We start from the raw sequence: 14,001 nt of genomic DNA on the forward strand, positions 1-14,001 counted from the left end.
ACTGTAGGTCCTAGCTAGCAACATAAGGCAAAGGAAGGACATTAAAGTTTTTTTATCTTGGGGAAGAAGAGGTGAAATTATTGTTATTCGCAGATTATTTTATAAATGGAAAACCCCAAAATGCCACAAGAGGAGTGCTAGACAAGGTAGAGGAATATAGCAGAGTGGCAGGATTCATGATCAACAAACAGAAGTCTATCAGTTGGATATATATATATACATATATATACATATACATATATATATATAATCAAGTCCACAGAAGAGAAGAACAAAAAGGTAGTATCCTTCACAATAGCCATGCACAAATTGAAATATGTAGGGATATAGCTAACCAAAAACATCCAAAAGATTTGGATGAGGAGAACTATAGAATACTATTACAAGGAATCAAGAGTGACCTCCACAAATCCCATGCTCGTGGATCAGAAGACTTAATATAGTAAAGATGCCAGTCCTGCCCAAGGCACTATACAAGCTTAAAGATACTCTGATACAAATTCCAAGATACTTCTTCAGAGAATTGGAAAAACTGACTGTAAACTTCATATGGAGAGGGAAGAAGCCCAGAATTAGCAGAGAACTCCTCAAGAAGATGGACAAAGTCAGAGGGGTTGCTTTACCTGACTTTAGCACCTGCTATATAGTCACAGTGGTCAAAAGAGGATGATACTGGTATCATGACAGATATTCAGACCAAGGGAAAAGAACTGAAACCCCAGAAATAAAGTCATCAGCAAACAGACAACTGAACTTTGATAAGGACCAAAAAATATCAAATGGGAAGCAGACGCTGCTGGGGGGAAAAATGGATATCTACCAGCAGAAAAATGAAGTAAGACCTTTACCTCACTCCATGCACAAGAATAAACTCCAGGTGGATCAGAGACCTTGAGGTAAAACCCCAAATTATTAGGGGCATCAATGAAGAAATTGGGACAAACCTAGGAACTTTGGCATAGGGAATACATAGGCCATTAGAAATAGGGAAGGACACAAACAGAGAGGAGGCACAAATTGACAAGTGGAGTATAATGAAGATAAAACACCTGTGTACATCGAAAAACTTTGCTAAGAGAGTATTAAGAGAGCCCACAGACTGGGAAAACATTTCTTCACAATGACACATTACACAAAGGACTTTTTATTAAAAATCTGCAATATTCTGCTAGCCAACAACAAGAAAATACAAACAAATAAGCCATTCAGGAGATGGGCAAAAGACCTGAACAGAAGTTTCACACATGGACAGATAACCCCCTCAGGAACAAGTAGTGTGATAGAGGGGAGGGGGACGGAAAGCAAGGGAGAATTGATTACAAGGTTGGTATATAACCTGCCCCCACTCCCAGGGGGGATGAATAATATAAATGTGGGTAAAGGGAGACAACGGACAGTGTAAGATACAAAATTACAATGATAATACATAATTGATCAAGGGTTCATGAGGGTGGGAGGGGGGGAAAGATGAGCTCCTACCAAGGGCTCAAGTACAAAGGAAATGTTTTGGAAATGATGGCAACATACTATACCTACTCGAGGATAAGCCGACCCAAATATCAGCTAAGGCACCTGATTATACCACAAAAACTGCATTAAAAATGTGCTGAAAAAAAAAAAATGTGCTGAAAAACTCGGCTTATACACAAATATATACGGTATGTACAAGTGTGCATAATGCTATTGAATTATGGATTGCTATAAGATCTGGAAGAGCCGCCAAGAATATCATGGGTAGTTGAAGGGAAGCATACAGTTCTCTCCATTCCCAGTAGGGCTAATTCCCACAATTACAGTTTCCTTTCATTTTCAGGGAAAGATGGCAAAGGCAAAGTTATATTAGAAGGTATGAGATGCTGGATGCATCTTAGACCAGGAAGGTAGGTCAACATTGGTACAGATTTCTCACAATAACCTTATTTCTGCCTATACTGTCAGAAATAATGTGCATATTTAACAAAGTGGTAATGCATTGTTTTATTTTCATTGGTATCATCAACGCATCGTTGCATTTACCATTATACACATAACACATGGGATTTCACTTTGCATAATTTGTTCAGTGTGAGAATGGACCTGAAACAAACTGTCCAGGGATCTTCATGCTTACAAGCACTTGTCTGCATCAATCATGACGAAAAGCAAATAGCCATGAAGCTGGCAAATAGCCAATCCCTTTACTTATTTGGTGAGCATACTGACTTGGGAAATTGTAGTATATCCAGGCATTTTAATTGAAGCTTTGCTTTCCAGTCAGAAGGCATTTTCACTATAATGGATTTACAGAAGTGAAGACAGACAAGGAGGGTATTACTTGGATGGTGTGCCTCAACCTGATTACACAAGTCCTTTCTTCCTCTTTTTAAAAAATGTTGAATTAATAGTTATTTACAGTCCAAAACTGTTACTGAACTATCTCCTGTATGAGCAATATCTCTCATGGGTTTCCATGGAGTTCTTCCTCGGTTCCTCAGTACTGCACAATGAGCAGCCTGAAGTTGAATGCTAACATAAAGTGTAGGTACTTTTGTTTAAACCCCTTTAGAAATAAATGTAGGTGAAGTTAAGCTAACCCATTTATACATATTTTAAATTTGTATTTACTTTTTTAAAAGTAGCATCAGTCTACATTAGTTCGCAGAAATCTTCTGACCTGTTTATATCTATGGGGCATCTATTGCTGTTGCTTGGAAAATCCAGGGTAAGAGAATATGACTCCAAATCTGAGCGAAAAACCAAGATGGGTTAATTTGTTATTGCCTTCTTGGAATCATGAGAATAAGGTCTCTCCTAGTAAGAGGGGTAGGGATTTTCCTGAAAGAAAATGGTTGTTCTCTCCCTACCTCCTTATCCTTCCCAATTAATGGTCCTGGGACATAGAGAAGCTCAGGGAAGGAAATTTGACAGTTCTTAGAGTAGGAAATATCAGAATTCCTCCTCTCTGACTGTGACCCAAAGCCTTGGGGGAAACAGCCATTATATCAGAGGGAATAAAGTCAGAATAAAATAGAACCTCTGTCACTGCCATTGTCCACGTCACTCGCTGATTGTGCCAACACCGAGACCCACAGCACAGAGAAGGCACCATACAGGAAGCACTACAAAGAAATCCGATGATGGACAAATTTCTAGAAATGGGTCAATGAGTTCATATATAAGGCCAAAATTGAAGGGGGTGTAGCCAAACCTTAGTCATAGACTGTTTTTCTGATCTTTGATGATTTGTCTCAGATTCCATACTTTCTTATCCTTATCCTTTTTTTTTTAAATCTTGAATTAATATGTATTTACAATCCAGAACTGTTACTGAACTATTTCCTGTATGGACAATATCTCTCATGGGTTCCATGGAGTTTAAAGCTAGATCCTATACTTTTTATAAGTGCATCCTGCTGCTTGGACACTGAAAATTTTTTGCAGTTATGTTAAAACTGTACTTTTAATGCACATAGAATATTGTGGATGAAAAATTATGTGGGAAAAACACCTTTCCTTTTAAACATTTTGATACTGTTATCATTACTAGTGCTATTATATACTAATAGCAACATACTAATGATAGCTAATATTATTATACTTATTAAAATTATGATTTCAAAGAGTATTTGATATCCTAGAAGAATATGTATTCACTGATAAGTGAGAGGTGGGGAAACAAGATATAATTTTGTATATAGTGTGATTTCAGCTCTGGAATCAAATTCAAGAAATTGTTAGGACTGATTCTTGTTTGGGAAAGTAATTAAAACAATTTTTATTTTTTCTTGTGTAAATTTTTAATAATAAGAGTAACTTACTTTCTTAATTTAAGAAAGTGATTTTTAAAATGCACCTTAAACCCTCCAGATGTCTTACCCTTTGCATCTAAATAATGGTCTGAGTGGCTAGCTTAAAAAAAAAAAGACAAAAACTATAATTGATGTAGACTTGGGGTCTTTAGTGGTAGACAAGTTCATTTCAAACATATGGGGAAAATGTAGTTTTAAAGAATCTTAGAACTCTAAGATACATACTGCTAAGTAAAATAGGTAGGGAAAATGAAGGAAATGTTAGGGAGGAAAGATCTAGAAAGTATGCAACAATTTAAATAGTAATTGGACTAGGATGACAGGATTATGGAAGGTGTCTTAATCTCTCTATTTTCTTTAATGCCATTATACTTGTGTTATAATGTAAAAGCTTAAGTGAGAATAACTTAATGTATTATAACTAAAATAAAGCACTGAATTAAAGCATAAAAATTTAAATATAATTGGTAAAAGGAATTAGCATGAAGGGAAATCAAATTCTCCTTCTACAAGGCAATTCAACAGCAACAACAACAACAAAAGTTATTGTTGTTTGGTTTTTAGGCTTGTCCTGGAGTTATTTGGCACAATGATTCAGAAATTGCATTGGTTAGATCACATCAGTTCTAGTTTCTTAGATATGGTGTTCCAGTATATTTTCAGCTATGATTTATTAATTTATCCCCTATTTTTAAATATGAGAAGAATTCAGGCCAAGAAATTACAGAATAAGACAAAAAAAGGTAAGAAATATTTGCAAAGACTAAGGGACTTCATCTTTGGAAATATTTGAAAGAGTAGTAAGGGACTTCCAAGGAAAGCTGAATATGGACCCGTGGGGGCTCGTTGGTTGTGCACTGAGCGGCCAGTCATACGGTCAGTGGTTCAAACTCATCAGTCACCCTGCAGCCTTTCAAAGATTTAAGGCTTTAGAAACCAAAAGACAGTTCTTCTGTCTTTTAGGGTCAGTAAGAGTTGGAATCCATTAGATGGCAGCAGGTTTTTCTTTTTGGTGTGGGAGTCTGTGCAATCTATATGGAGACTACAAGTTGCTACTGCAGAGCCAGAACACAGCTTGAGAGAAGTGGACAACTAAAAAGAAAATTGAAAAGGCACATAGATATGTGCAGCATGAGGGCAATTTAGAATGTCAAAAATGTAAGACTTCAGAGCAATTTTCATAAATACTCTGGAGTTAAATGTTTCTTCTTCAAATTATGCAGGAAACCTTTAAGAACACACTTTACTATATAGACGTCAATGGATAATTTGTGCTGACTGTGTCAGAGGTGAGGTTGGCTCCAAGTTTCTTTATAAGAATAAAGGATTACTTTTCTCTTAAGCGTTTCTATGCACAGGTAGAAATTTGGGGCCATCTTATAACAAGAATGGAACATTTTAATTTTAATAAAGGAGTTTGAACTCGGACAGACCCATTTATTGTTTCAGAACATTTGAATGTCTATTTATTGTACCAAACTCGCTACCAGTCCATTGATTAGGACTCACAGTGACCCTATAAAACAGAGCGGAACTTCCCCTGTGGTTTTCTGAGGCTGTAAATCTTTATGGGAGAAGAGAGTCTCCTCTTTCATTTCAGAAAAACTAGTGGGCACATAAGTTGCCTTTGTGGTTAGCAAACACATAAACCACTGTGCCATCAGACCTCCTTATTTACCATACAGTAATTCTTATTTCTGGACCCTTCTTAAGATAATAAATTGGAACTTCCTGTTATTCCATCCCTAAGGAAGATAAAGGGATACTTGTGGAAAATTCCAAGTTCATGTAATTTGCACTGTTCAAATATATTTTTGGAACAAAGGACACCATGTGAAATATAATTTGACCTGAATATTTAGTACAACACAAGCTACTTTAAAATAACCTGTTTGTTTTTTAAAGGAGGGTAGAGTGAAGAACGGTATCTAGCATAGTTTCAGTATCTCAAAAACTAGATCTGATGGGGGAAAACTGGTACCAAGTTTGCAATTGAAAGAAATCAGTATATGCCCAGAAACACATCTAACATTTGAGGTACCAAAATGTGTGTTGGTTAGTGTCATTTAATCCATCTTGAGTTCATGTTTGATCAATTGCAGGCTGAAGAAGTTGGTAGAATTTTCAATTTCTTCATCATCATCTTTAGTTACCAATGTATAAATTTGAATATAGTTGTTAATTGAATTTCCTTGTATGCATATAGATATGAACCTATAACAGACAGCACTGTACTTCAAGATAGATCTTGAAATGTTCTTTTAGACAATGAATGCAACACCATTCATCTTTTGTGGTGTAGCAAATCATATAATTATCTGATGCAAAATAGCAATACCAGTCCATTTCAGCTCACTAATGCCTACCATAATGATCCTTTTGCATTCCATTTCATTATTGATGACTTCCAATGTTCCTAATTTCATATTTTGTGCATTTCATCTTAACTTTCTGGTTATGAATTGATGTTTGCAGCTGTTTCCTCTCTTCTTGAATTTCATCTCATTAGAAAATGAAAATCCAAGACGTTTTACTTCGTCCACGTCATTGCAGTAGACTACGCTGAGAAGGCAACTCTTGCTCAGTTTTATTTTTCTTGCCTCCTGTCCTAAGATGCTCTTCTTCTGGCACTACACCTGACAACATTCTGGTGTTGTTCATAAGATGTTCCATATTATCTGACAATGCTCTACTGCTATTCATAAAGTTTCCAATGGCTAATTCCTCAGAAGCGGACAACCTATCTCTTCTTTGTAGTCTGTTATTTGGAAGCTCCACTGAAAGCTGCTCACTGTGGGCTACCCTGCCGGTGTATGAAATACTGGTTACATAGATGCCAGCATCACAGCAACATGAAAGCTACCACAGCAGGACAAACTGACAGACAAGTGCTGGCACTGCTGTATGAGTATTCCATCATATGGACACTCCATCATATCCTACTATGCTTGCACATTTAAATTGTTTCTGGCCACATGCGTAGTGTTATTATAAACATACGTGTACTGTCATTTGATGTACACGTGCACTCAATTATCTTGGGAATATACCAAGAGATAGGATTGCTAGGGCCTAAGATGGACATATATTCTAGAATATATCTCTGATATATTCAGATCATCTTTAGTCAATACTATCAAACAGTTTTCAAGGTCATTCGCATGTGTTTTCAACAGTTCCTCCTTTCCAGACTTAACACCCCTCTATCTTTCTGTGAAATCCCGGGCTGTGTTCTCGCCTTGGTCATCTGTGTGAGGACTTCTGGCATAATAGTTGAATCAGAGGAAAACTCGTTGATTTCTGGTTCAGCTAGTACTCACACAACTATTCAATAAGATTCCGTAGCCCCCCACAGACACCCTAAAGTTCAATTTAAGAACACAGAAAGTTAGGCTGATTTTAGAGAAGCAATTAAAAAGAACACTTTAGATGTTATACATCAAATGCATATTTTTGCCTTGAAAGCAATCATTTCATTTTGACTGAGTCAGATAGCATTCTTGTCACTTAAAGTTTGTCTTGGAATTTTTCTAATCACCTCCAGAATCTAAATTTAATTATTACATACCCATGACTAGATAAGGACATAGAGATGAAAGGAATTGAAAACTGGAAGTAAATGAATGGGCAACGTTCTTTCCTTCCAGGGAAAATACCATGTATGACTACTGTTCGTATGTATTCTCTGCCCAGCACCCCTTCTCCTTTATTCTCAATCTCCTTTCTGACTAACAAAGTGTGGTGACCATTACGTGTACAGTTCCCGTCCCTTTCAAAAGAATGCACTGCAGGGGAGGTGGGGCAGAGTTGGCTGACAGGTTCCAGCTGCTGCATGTTTGGGTTTTACCGAAATAATCATGCCAAGATTATGCCTTCCCTTCCCCCTCCCAACCCACAGTGGATCCGGTCAATAGCCTAACATGGTGGTGGTGGTGGTGGTAGAACTTGATGCAGCACTTCTCCAATTAAAATCTCTTGCTCGGGAACTCTTCACCATCCTGGCCCAGACCTTCTCAGCACTGGGCTGTGGTAGTTACATACTCTGGTGTCAATTTGAGAGGATTATGAATGAAGGGTTGGAGTGTGGCCTGCCAATTGAGATATAACCAATGAGGCCTCTGTGTGGGCATGGCCTTCCCTGAAAATTCTGGGAACTACTGTATTTCCTCCTTGGAGGCAGAAGACATACTCTCTCCCTATTCACTCCCTTGGAGACTATTTACTGACAAGACTATTTACTGTGAGACATCCCTGAGGAGAATCCACATGGATCTACCCTGATGCAGCCCTGGGTGCTGGAGAAGCCACATGGAGACCCCTGCCAGCGCTGAAATGCTTACACCACCACTGGATCCAAAGACTTTCTACCCACTGACCTGTGATCGTCCTGCATTTGGTGACATTGCATGTGTTTCATTGGTCTGAAGAGGACTTTATAGATCAGTATCAGACATTTGGGCTAATATTGGACTTATGGGCCTGGAATAGACTGGGTTGGGATGCTTTCTTAATGTACAATTACCCTTTATATACAACTCTCTCTTATACACATATGAGTGTCTATGAATTTGTTTCTCTAGTCTACCCCGAGTAACACATGGACTGTGACTTCAGACTTTCCCTATTCATTCTTTACTTCCTTCTCTTTTCTCACAAGTGTCAGATCTGCATTGCAGTCTAATTGATCCACCTGTTCACTCTTGCTTCCTTTCTGTTTAGCTGTCACTTACTTTTGCCCAATAAATCTATTGGAAATTTAATCCTGCTCTCTGCTTCTCCACGATGGATTGATCCATAGCTCCAAGTAAACATAAAACTAGTTGGAATCAATCATCGCCTCCAATATTGGTATTGGTAGACACCATGATTGGTCAAAGAGACAAACTTTTGGCCCTGAGAAGACCAATCAGCATTCTTTACTGATAATTTTTAAAATTTCAAACACAATGTCTTAAAAAGTGTGGCGATAAGGAGGGTCATTCTGGGACAGTAAGGAAATAAACCCTGACTTTCCTGGGACCATATTTCCTGGCAGAGGAGTCTTCTGGAGTTGAAAAGATTGAAACCAAGCAGAAATGAGAGAAGGGTTGAGTGGAGTGGTAGATTCTAGATTCTGGATCTGAAATCCAGTGTTGCCCAATCATGTCTAATCATGAAAATAATATGCTCTTTGTTTGAATTGAGATTTAGTCATTTGTAACCGAAACGACACAACCCTTTGCCATGGAGTCCATTCTGACTCATAGTGACCTCACAGGACAGAGTAGGTTTCCGAGAACAGGAGTAGGTAGCCTCATCTTTCTCCTGAGGAGCAGCTGGTGCATTTAAACCACCGACCTTGTAGTCAGAAACTCAATATGTAACTATCGATGCCACCAGAGCTCCCATTTGCAACTGAGGGGTCTAGATAATGTTTATCTCTTATCCTTTCATGGCTTCCGCTGATTCTATGAAAAAGCCACATTACTTATATTTCAACATGTTAGTTTGAAAAAATTTAAACCAGTGAAATTGGCAAGAATAGTACAGTGAATGCTCAGATGTCCTTTACCTAAATACATCCATTGTGAATGTACTGAAACATTTGCCATCTTCCTCTTTCTCCATAACTACCTTTAAATGCCTTTTGTTGAATTATTTAAAAATTAATTGCAGACAAAATACTTTATCACTAAATGCTTCAGGAATCATCAAAAAAGATATAAAGAATACACAGTCACTGTACCAGAAATAATTAGTTAACATTCAACATTTTCAAGTAGCAGCATATGATTAAGAACCAATGGTATTGAAAGATGAAGTTCCAGGTGCACTGAAAACATTAATAAAAACAAGGCTAAAAGAAATGATGGAATACTAATTGAAATATTTCAACAAGCTAATGAAGCTCTGGAAGCATTTACTCATCTATGCCAAGAAATTTGGAAGACGAAAGATACTTGGCCAAATGACTGGAAGAATCCATATTTGTACCCATTCCAAAGAATGGTGACCTAACAGAAGACTCAAACTATTATAGAACAATATCACTAATATCACATGCAAGTAAAATTTCGTTGATGATCTATCAACCTTCAAGGAAATCCAATCAAGACAGCCATTATTCAAATGTATGCACCAATCACAAAAGCTAGTGATGAAGACCTTGAAGAATTCTACCAACTTCAGTCTCAAATTGATCAAACAAGCAATTAAGATGCACTGATAATTATTAGTGATTGCAATACAAAAGTTGGAAACAAAGAGGAAGGAAAAGTAGTTGGAAAATATGGACTTGGGAATAGAAACACAGCTGGAGATCCCATGACAGAATTTTGTAAGACCAACAACTTGTTCATAGCAAATCCCCTTTTTCCAATACACAGAAATCAAATTAACTAAATCTGTGGGAAGACATGATGGAGAAGCTCAATGTCAACAGGTATAACCAGAGGAGGGGCTGAGTTTGGAACCAACCATCAATTGTTCATATGTCAGCTCGGGATTAAACTGAAGAAAATTAAAACGAGCCAAAATATGACTTTGAGTCTATCACGCTTGAATTTTCAGAACATCTCAATAACATCGATGCATGTTATTGCACTAATGATAGAAGACTTGATGAGCTATGGGAGAACATCAAGAACATAATTCACAAAGAAAGCAAAATTCATTTAAAAAAAGAAAGATGCTTTTTTGTGATTTACTAACTATGCAAAGTCATTCGACTGTGTGGATCATAGCAAACGAGGGGTATCCTTAAGAAGAGTGAGAATTACAGAACAGTTCATTGGGCTCATGCTGAACCTAGACACAAATCAAAAGGCAAGCAGAACGGATGAATACTGAATGATTTCATATCACAAAAGGAATGTGCCAGGGTTGTATCCTCTCACCACACTTATTCGATCTGTATGCAGAGCAAATAATAACAGAAGCTGGATCATATAAAGAACAATGTGGCAGCAGGTTTGGAGGAACGCTTATTAATAACATGTGATATGCATAGGACACTCTTTGCATGCTGGAAGTGAGGGCGACCTGAAGGACTGTCTGGTGAATATCTAGAATTGCAGCTTTCGGTATGAATTACAACTTAATGTAAAGAAGACCCAAATCCCCACAACTAGACCAATATTTGCAACATCATGGCGAATAGAAAGTTCAAGTTGCCAAGGATTTACTCTTTTTTGGACCCACAAACAATGTTCATAGAAGCAGCAGGCAAGAGATCAGACAGCACATCACGTAGGTCAAATCTGCTGCACAAGAGCCCTCGAAAGGGTAAGAAAGCAAGGATGTCACTCTGATGACTAAGAGGCACCTGAACCGAGCTGTGGTATTTTCAGTCACCTCGTATGCATAGGAACACTGGACATTGAATAAGGAAGGCTGAAGAAGAGTCAGCACATTTGAGTTATGATGTGATGTTGGCGAAGAATATTGAGAGTACCATGAACTGTCAAGAGCACAAACAAATCTGTGTTGGAAGAGCTGCAACCAGCATGATCCTAAGAAGCAAGATGAGAAGACTTCATATCATATAGTTCTCACATGTTCTCCAGCTTCTTTCTTTCAGTACATCGGCAGGTTTTAGGCAGAACACCCTCAAATTGTACTTGAGGTCTTGTTTCCTTATAATTAGCTTCAGGTTCAACACCTTCAAGAGTACGCAGAAGTTAGGCAGTGCCCTTAGTACATTTCCAAGGCTGTTTTCAGGCTGGCTCTGCTCATCTCATTACTTACTGCTCCCGCTCTCTGACCTTTCAAGTCCCAGAGCATGAAGTTCTCTTTTTGTCTTTATTTTACTAGACTACTACGGGCTCGGTTTTGCTGGTTTCCACGTGTAACAGTCATGCTCAGGAGAGCCACAGGGCCACCTAACACATGGACTTCTTTTAATTCCTCTAGCCTGCCTCTCTCCTCTACCTTTGACACATATGATTTTCTCTGCCTTGCAGTCTCTTCACCTGCCCTGCCCTTCTTTCATCTGTGTCACTGTTAATACATTTCTGGCTTCATTTTAAATTGCACGTTGTCCATGAGAGGGCTTCCTGGAACACTATGAGTGGGTCAGCATGCCCAAGCACTTGTCTATTTATCATTCCCCCAGACCAGTAGTCTCCAAAGTGTAGTCCACAAGCCTTTGGAACCGGAAGGTCATTCCAAGCAGTTCACCAGGGCAAACCTGTTTTCATAATAATACTACAATATTACATGCATTTCCTGTTGTGTTCTCATTTGCACTCTCTGTACAAAACCATTGGTGGGTAAAACTGCTGGTATCTTAGCATGAATCAAGGCAGAGGTCCCAATAGTGACAGCAGTCGCTGTATTCCTTACCACTTGGATGTTTGACGGGTTAAAAAAAAAAGCTGGTTCACTTAAGAATATTTTTGATGAAGCCATGATTCACTTCATTCTATCATGATCCTTAAGTTGATATTTGTTTCATCACCTGTGTGACAATAAAAAGTATGGGTAAATTAATTCTTCGGCACACTGAAATATACTAGTCACCTTCAACAAAAGTGTTTGTGTGATTGGATTATGAACTTTTTTGATGGAGCAGTGAGTTTGTTTCAAAGAACAACAGTTATTTAGATCTAAGTATTTGGCATACATGTTCTCACAAATGAACACAATAAGCCTGTCATGTCAAGAAAGTAACTCACATTGTGTGTTGTCAACAGTAAAATTGACATCCAAACAAGGATACAAGTCAAGCATTCAAATAAAAATTAGAATTTTTGAAAATTCATATTTTTATGAATTGACATGAGTTTGACAATTTCCCTATACTTGATTTTCTGCTGTGATCAGTGCTGATTTGAACAGATGTGGGGTTTTGTCTCATAGAGTAAAATATGTCAGCATTTGAAAGAACTGAATAACTCAGAGAATCAGTGTTTTCCAACTGACCTACCATATTGTTGTAAAATTATACATAAAATCCCTTGAAAATATAAAATGAACTAGAGAAATGTAGAGTTTCTTTAATATACAAAAGTTTATTGATATGGTTTCAATGAGTAGTGGGATTCAGCCACTTCTCACAGGTTTGACAGAACCAATACCTAATTTCTTGTTGACTTCAGAGAACTGCTTGTTAAAACGGCCCCTGTAATCAGGATACTCTCGTAGATCGGTGGCTGGGCAGCCACCCACTGTGGAAACCACCAATTTACATTCCTTAATCTTTTTTAAGCGTAAGTACGGTTGTTCATCTGTACAGCCACATATTCTAAGCACCTGTAGTAATGTTCATTCCATTCATAAGTATAAAAAATTAGATGCAACTATGCCTGTAATATTTATTTATTCATTTCATAAAGCTTGTTCTCCTTTTGATGAAATAACTACGTTTTTATTCCTTTGCACTCGTTACTTCACTCAACAAACATATTCCATAAAGAGAAGACAACCAGACACCAGAGGGGCACACTGTCATTCACCTCAGCTTTGTGTTATGCCCCAAATTTCCACAAGATAGTATGAGTGAACAATGAAATTCTGGAAAATGTTCAAAGAACTAAAACTACTGTCAGAAAAATTTCTGCAAGTTCAGCAGAAACAGAGGCTTTTTTTCAAAGATGAACATAATATGTTTAGAGAACATATGTTCAGAGAAGTTCAGAGAAGTCACCTCGCTGTTTCTAATGTATGAGACAAAATGACTAGTGCCTACTTGGCTCACTTCTAAAGGAATGAGGTCCTATGCTTGCATTGAAATGATAGTTAAGGATAAATCACACAGCCAACGATGCGCAAATAAAAACGAAGAATATTATGTGAGGATGCAAAATAAGAGGCAATATAGACATGTCTTAAATAACAATGTCATTAGTTTTAAAGGTATTATTTAATATTTTTGTTAATATATTTGTTAATATTTTAAAACTCTTTCTTGTAATCTAGTTTTCTGTACCTCTTTTATTGTTCTTATGTGTTATTGTTATCATGTTCTTTGTTCTATTGTTATTATGTTCTTATTTATTGTTATTATGTGTTAACTGTATGAAATAATACACTACCTATTTATTAATATATCATTTAAAAAATAATTAAAACAGTCATTAGGACAACGAACTGATTCTTAAATTAATTTTGTCCCATCTGGTTTTACGTTCCACGTTGCAGCTGGTCTTTAAGAAGTGACCACTTGGTGACTTTGGATGTGGGTGCTGTTAGGTGCCGTAGGGTCAGTTCGGACTCATAGTGACCCTTTGCACAA

The sequence above is a fragment of the Echinops telfairi genome, unplaced genomic scaffold (assembly GCF_000313985.2).
Source record: "Echinops telfairi isolate 266 unplaced genomic scaffold, ASM31398v2 ScPeMD7_7422;HRSCAF=8460, whole genome shotgun sequence".
In the NCBI taxonomy this organism is placed as follows: Eukaryota; Metazoa; Chordata; class Mammalia; order Afrosoricida; family Tenrecidae; genus Echinops; species Echinops telfairi.